This window comes from Scardinius erythrophthalmus, assembly GCF_964197995.2.
Source record: "Scardinius erythrophthalmus genome assembly, chromosome: 4".
Lineage (NCBI taxonomy): Eukaryota > Metazoa > Chordata > Actinopteri > Cypriniformes > Leuciscidae > Scardinius > Scardinius erythrophthalmus.
Window position 1 is genome coordinate 58,570,891 of NC_138224.1, and position 8,095 is coordinate 58,578,985.

An 8,095-nucleotide genomic window follows, 5' to 3' on the forward strand; every position below is an offset into this window, starting at 1 on the left:
AAGTTTAAAGAAGTTAAAAGTTTAAAGAAGTTAAAAGTTTAAAGAAGTTAAAAGTTTAAAGAAGTTAAAAGTTTAAAGAAGTTAAAAGTTTAAAGAAGTTAAAAGTTTAAAGAAGTTAAAAGTTTAAAGAAGTTAAAAGTTTAAAGAAGTTAAAAGTTTAAAGAAGTTAAAAGTTTAAAGAAGTTAAAAGTTTAAAGAAGTTAAAAGTTTAAAGAAGTTAAAAGTTTAAAGAAGTTAAAAGTTTAAAGAAGTTAAAAGTTTAAAGAAGTTAAAAGTTTAAAGAAGTTAAAAGTTTAAAGAAGTTAAAAGTTTAAAGAAGTTAAAAGTTTAAAGAAGTTAAAAGTTTAAAGAAGTTAAAAGTTTAAAGAAGTTAAAAGTTTAAAGAAGTTAAAAGTTTAAAGAAGTTAAACGTTTAAAGAAGTTAAACGTTTAAAGAAGTTAAACGTTTAAAGAAGTTAAACGTTTAAAGAAGTTAAACGTTTAAAGAAGTTAAACGTTTAAAGAAGTTAAACGTTTAAAGAAGTTAAACGTTTAAAGAAGTTAAACGTTTAAAGAAGTTAAACGTTTAAAGAAGTTAAACGTTTAAAGAAGTTAAACGTTTAAAGAAGTTAAACGTTTAAAGAAGTTAAACGTTTAAAGAAGTTAAACGTTTAAAGAAGTTAAACGTTTAAAGAAGTTAAACGTTTAAAGAAGTTAAACGTTTAAAGAAGTTAAACGTTTAAAGAAGTTAAACGTTTAAAGAAGTTAAACGTTTAAAGAAGTTAAACGTTTAAAGAAGTTAAACGTTTAAAGAAGTTAAACGTTTAAAGAAGTTAAACGTTTAAAGAAGTTAAACGTTTAAAGAAGTTAAACGTTTAAAGAAGTTAAACGTTTAAAGAAGTTAAACGTTTAAAGAAGTTAAACGTTTAAAGAAGTTAAACGTTTAAAGAAGTTAAACGTTTAAAGAAGTTAAACGTTTAAAGAAGTTAAACGTTTAAAGAAGTTAAACGTTTAAAGAAGTTAAACGTTTAAAGAAGTTAAACGTTTAAAGAAGTTAAACGTTTAAAGAAGTTAAACGTTTAAAGAAGTTAAACGTTTAAAGAAGTTAAACGTTTAAAGAAGTTAAACGTTTAAAGAAGTTAAACGTTTAAAGAAGTTAAACGTTTAAAGAAGTTAAACGTTTAAAGAAGTTAAACGTTTAAAGAAGTTAAACGTTTAAAGAAGTTAAACGTTTAAAGAAGTTAAACGTTTAAAGAAGTTAAACGTTTAAAGAAGTTAAACGTTTAAAGAAGTTAAACGTTTAAAGAAGTTAAACGTTTAAAGAAGTTAAACGTTTAAAGAAGTTAAACGTTTAAAGAAGTTAAACGTTTAAAGAAGTTAAACGTTTAAAGAAGTTAAACGTTTAAAGAAGTTAAACGTTTAAAGAAGTTAAACGTTTAAAGAAGTTAAACGTTTAAAGAAGTTAAACGTTTAAAGAAGTTAAACGTTTAAAGAAGTTAAACGTTTAAAGAAGTTAAACGTTTAAAGAAGTTAAACGTTTAAAGAAGTTAAACGTTTAAAGAAGTTAAACGTTTAAAGAAGTTAAACGTTTAAAGAAGTTAAACGTTTAAAGAAGTTAAACGTTTAAAGAAGTTAAACGTTTAAAGAAGTTAAACGTTTAAAGAAGTTAAACGTTTGGACGATAGAACGTTTGGACGATAGAACGTTTGGACGATAGAACGATAGAACGATAGAACGATAGAACGATAGAACGATAGAACGATAGAACGATAGAACGATAGAACGATAGAACGATAGAACGATAGAACGATAGAACGATAGAACGATAGAACGATAGAACGATAGATAGATAGAACGATAGATAGATAGAACGATAGAACGATAGAACGATAGAACGATAGAACGATAGAACGATAGATAGATAGATAGAACGATAGAACGATAGAACGATAGAACGATAGAACGATAGAACGATAGAACGATAGAACGATAGAACGATAGAACGATAGATAGATAGAACGATAGATAGAACGATAGAACGATAGAACGATAGAACGATAGATAGAACGATAGATAGAACGATAGATAGAACGATAGATAGAACGATAGATCGATAGATAGAACGATAGATAGAACGATAGATCGATAGATAGAACGATAGATAGATAGATAGAACGATAGATAGATAGAACGATAGAACGATAGATAGAACGATAGATAGATAGATAGATAGATAGATAGATAGAACGATAGATAGATAGATAGATAGATAGATAGATAGATAGATAGATAGATAGAACGATAGATAGATAGATAGAACGATAGATAGAACGATAGATAGATAGAACGATAGAACGATAGAACGATAGAACGATAGAACGATAGAACGATAGAACGATAGAACGATAGAACGATAGATAGATAGATAGATAGATAGATAGAACGATAGAACGATAGAACGATAGAACGATAGAACGATAGAACGATAGAACGATAGATAGAACGATAGAACGATAGATAGAACGATAGATAGATAGATAGAACGATAGAACGATAGATAGATAGAACGATAGAACGATAGATAGATAGAACGATAGATAGAACGATAGATAGAACGATAGATAGATAGATAGATAGATAGATAGATAGAACGATAGATAGATAGATAGATAGAACGATAGATAGATAGATAGATAGAACGATAGAACGATAGAACGATAGATAGAACGATAGAACGATAGAACGATAGATAGATAGATCGATAGAACGATAGAACGATAGATAGATAGAACGATAGAACGATAGAACGATAGAACGATAGAACGATAGAACGATAGAACGATAGAACGATAGATAGAACGATAGATAGAACGATAGAACGATAGAACGATAGAACGATAGAACGATAGATAGATAGAACGATAGATAGAACGATAGAACGATAGAACGATAGATAGATAGATCGATAGAACGATAGAACGATAGAACGATAGAACGATAGAACGATAGAACGATAGAACGATAGAACGATAGAACGATAGAACGATAGAACGATAGAACGATAGAACGATAGATAGAACGATAGATAGAACGATAGAACGATAGAACGATAGAACGATAGAACGATAGAACGATAGATAGAACGATAGAACGATAGAACGATAGAACGATAGAACGATAGAACGATAGAACGATAGAACGATAGAACGATAGATAGATAGATAGAACGATAGAACGATAGAACGATAGAACGATAGAACGATAGATAGATAGAACGATAGAACGATAGAACGATAGAACGATAGAACGATAGATAGATAGAACGATAGAACGATAGATAGAACGATAGAACGATAGATAGAACGATAGAACGATAGATAGAACGATAGATAGATAGATAGAACGATAGAACGATAGATAGATAGAACGATAGAACGATAGATAGATAGAACGATAGATAGAACGATAGATAGAACGATAGATAGAACGATAGATAGATAGATAGATAGATAGATAGATAGAACGATAGATAGATAGATAGATAGAACGATAGAACGATAGAACGATAGAACGATAGAACGATAGATAGATAGATAGAACGATAGAACGATAGAACGATAGATAGAACGATAGAACGATAGAACGATAGAACGATAGATAGATAGATAGATAGATAGATAGATAGATAGATAGATAGATAGATAGAACGATAGAACGATAGAACGATAGAACGATAGAACGATAGATAGAACGATAGATAGAACGATAGATAGAACGATAGATAGAACGATAGATAGAACGATAGATAGAACGATAGATCGATAGATAGATAGATAGATAGATAGATAGAACGATAGATAGATAGAACGATAGAACGATAGAACGATAGAACGATAGAACGATAGATAGAACGATAGAACGATAGAACGATAGAACGATAGAACGATAGAACGATAGAACGATAGATAGATAGATAGATAGATAGATAGATAGATAGATAGATAGATAGAACGATAGAACGATAGAACGATAGAACGATAGATAGAACGATAGATAGAACGATAGATAGAACGATAGAACGATAGATAGATAGATAGATAGATAGAACGATAGAACGATAGAACGATAGAACGATAGAACGATAGATAGATAGAACGATAGAACGATAGATAGAACGATAGAACGATAGAACGATAGAACGATAGAACGATAGAACGATAGAACGATAGAACGATAGAACGATAGAACGATAGAACGATAGAAAGATAGATAGAACGATAGATAGATAGATAGAACGATAGATAGATAGATAGATAGATAGAACGATAGAACGATAGAACGATAGAACGATAGATAGAACGATAGAACGATAGAACGATAGAACGATAGAACGATAGAACGATAGATAGATAGAACGATAGAACGATAGATAGAACGATAGAACGATAGAACGATAGAACGATAGAACGATAGAACGATAGATAGATAGAACGATAGATAGATAGATAGAACGATAGAACGATAGAACGATAGAACGATAGAACGATAGATAGATAGAACGATAGAACGATAGATAGAACGATAGAACGATAGATAGAACGATAGAACGATAGATAGAACGATAGATAGATAGATAGAACGATAGAACGATAGATAGATAGAACGATAGAACGATAGATAGATAGAACGATAGAACGATAGATAGATAGAACGATAGATAGAACGATAGATAGAACGATAGATAGAACGATAGATAGATAGATAGATAGATAGATAGATAGATAGATAGATAGATAGATAGATAGAACGATAGATAGATAGATAGATAGAACGATAGATAGATAGATAGATAGAACGATAGAACGATAGAACGATAGATAGAACGATAGAACGATAGAACGATAGATAGATAGATAGATCGATAGAACGATAGAACGATAGATAGATAGAACGATAGAACGATAGAACGATAGAACGATAGAACGATAGAACGATAGAACGATAGAACGATAGAACGATAGATAGATAGAACGATAGATAGATAGATAGAACGATAGAACGATAGAACGATAGAACGATAGAACGATAGATAGATAGAACGATAGAACGATAGATAGAACGATAGAACGATAGATAGAACGATAGATAGATAGATAGAACGATAGAACGATAGATAGATAGAACGATAGAACGATAGATAGATAGAACGATAGATAGAACGATAGATAGAACGATAGATAGAACGATAGATAGATAGATAGAACGATAGAACGATAGAACGATAGAACGATAGAACGATAGATAGATAGATAGATAGATAGATAGAACGATAGAACGATAGAACGATAGATAGAACGATAGAACGATAGAACGATAGAACGATAGATAGAACGATAGAACGATAGAACGATAGAACGATAGAACGATAGAACGATAGAACGATAGAACGATAGATAGAACGATAGATAGAACGATAGATCGATAGATAGAACGATAGATAGATAGATAGAACGATAGATAGATAGAACGATAGATAGAACGATAGATAGATAGATAGAACGATAGATAGATAGATAGATAGATAGATAGATAGATAGATAGATAGATAGATAGATAGATAGATAGATAGATAGATAGAACGATAGAACGATAGATAGATAGATAGATAGATAGAACGATAGATAGATAGAACGATAGAACGATAGAACGATAGAACGATAGAACGATAGAACGATAGAACGATAGATAGAACGATAGAACGATAGAACGATAGAACGATAGATAGATAGATAGATAGATAGAACGATAGAACGATAGAACGATAGAACGATAGAACGATAGATAGATAGATAGATAGAACGATAGAACGATAGAACGATAGATAGAACGATAGAACGATAGAACGATAGATAGATAGATAGATAGATAGATAGATAGATAGATAGAACGATAGAACGATAGAACGATAGATAGATAGAACGATAGAACGATAGAACGATAGAACGATAGAACGATAGAACGATAGAACGATAGAACGATAGATAGAACGATAGATAGAACGATAGAACGATAGATAGAACGATAGATAGAACGATAGAACGATAGATAGAACGATAGATAGATAGATAGAACGATAGATAGATAGATAGATAGATAGATAGATAGATAGATAGATAGATAGATAGAACGATAGAACGATAGATAGATAGATAGATAGATAGAACGATAGATAGATAGAACGATAGAACGATAGAACGATAGATAGATAGATAGATAGATAGATAGAACGATAGAACGATAGAACGATAGAACGATAGATAGATAGATAGAACGATAGAACGATAGAACGATAGAACGATAGAACGATAGAACGATAGAACGATAGATAGATAGATAGATAGAACGATAGAACGATAGATAGATAGATAGATAGAACGATAGATAGATAGAACGATAGAACGATAGAACGATAGAACGATAGAACGATAGATAGAACGATAGATAGAACGATAGAACGATAGATAGAACGATAGATAGAACGATAGAACGATAGAACGATAGAACGATAGAACGATAGAACGATAGAACGATAGATAGAACGATAGATAGAACGATAGATAGAACGATAGAACGATAGATAGAACGATAGATAGAACGATAGAACGATAGAACGATAGAACGATAGAACGATAGAACGATAGATAGATAGATAGATAGATAGAACGATAGATAGAACGATAGATAGAACGATAGAACAATAGAAGGATAGATAGATAGAACGATAGATAGAACGATAGATAAACGATAGAACGATAGAGCGATAGATAGAACGATAGATAGATAGATAGATAGATAGATAGATAGATAGATAGATAGATAGATAGATAGATAGATAGATAGATAGATAGATAGATAGAACGATAGATAGATAGATAGATAGATAGATAGATAGATAGATAGAACGATAGAACGATAGATAGAACGATAGATAGATAGATAGATAGATAGATAGATAGATAGAACGATAGATAGATAGATAGAACGATAGAACGATAGATAGAACGATAGATAGAACGATAGAACGATAGAACGATAGAACGATAGAACGATAGAACGATAGATAGATAGATAGATAGATAGAACGATAGATAGAACGATAGATAGAACGATAGAACAATAGAAGGATAGATAGATAGAACGATAGATAGAACGATAGATAAACGATAGAACGATAGAGCGATAGATAGAACGATAGATAGATAGATAGATAGATAGATAGATAGATAGATAGATAGATAGATAGATAGATAGATAGATAGATAGATAGATAGATAGAACGATAGATAGATAGATAGATAGATAGATAGATAGATAGATAGAACGATAGAACGATAGATAGAACGATAGATAGATAGATAGATAGATAGATAGATAGATAGAACGATAGATAGATAGATAGATAGATAGATAGAACGATAGATAGATAGATAGATAGATAGATAGATAGATAGATAGATAGATAGATAGATAGATAGAACGATAGATAGATAGAACGATAGAACGATAGAACGATAGAACGATAGAACGATAGATAGAACGATAGAACGATAGAACGATAGAACGATAGAACGATAGAACGATAGATAGATAGATAGATAGATAGAACGATAGAACGATAGATAGATAGATAGATAGATAGATAGATAGATAGATAGATAGATAGATAGATAGATAGATAGAACGATAGATAGATAGATAGATAGATAGATAGATAGAACGATAGAACGATAGATAGAACGATAGATAGATAGATAGATAGATAGATAGATAGAACGATAGATAGATAGATAGATAGATAGATAGAACGATAGATAGATAGATAGAACGATAGATAGATAGATAGATAGATAGAACGATAGAACGATAGATAGAACGATAGATAGATAGATAGATAGATAGATAGAACGATAGATAGATAGATAGATAGATAGATAGATAGATAGATAGATAGAACGATAGATAGATAGATAGATAGATAGATAGATAGATAGATAGATAGATAGATAGATAGATAGATAGATAGATAGATAGATAGATAGATAGATAGAACGATAGA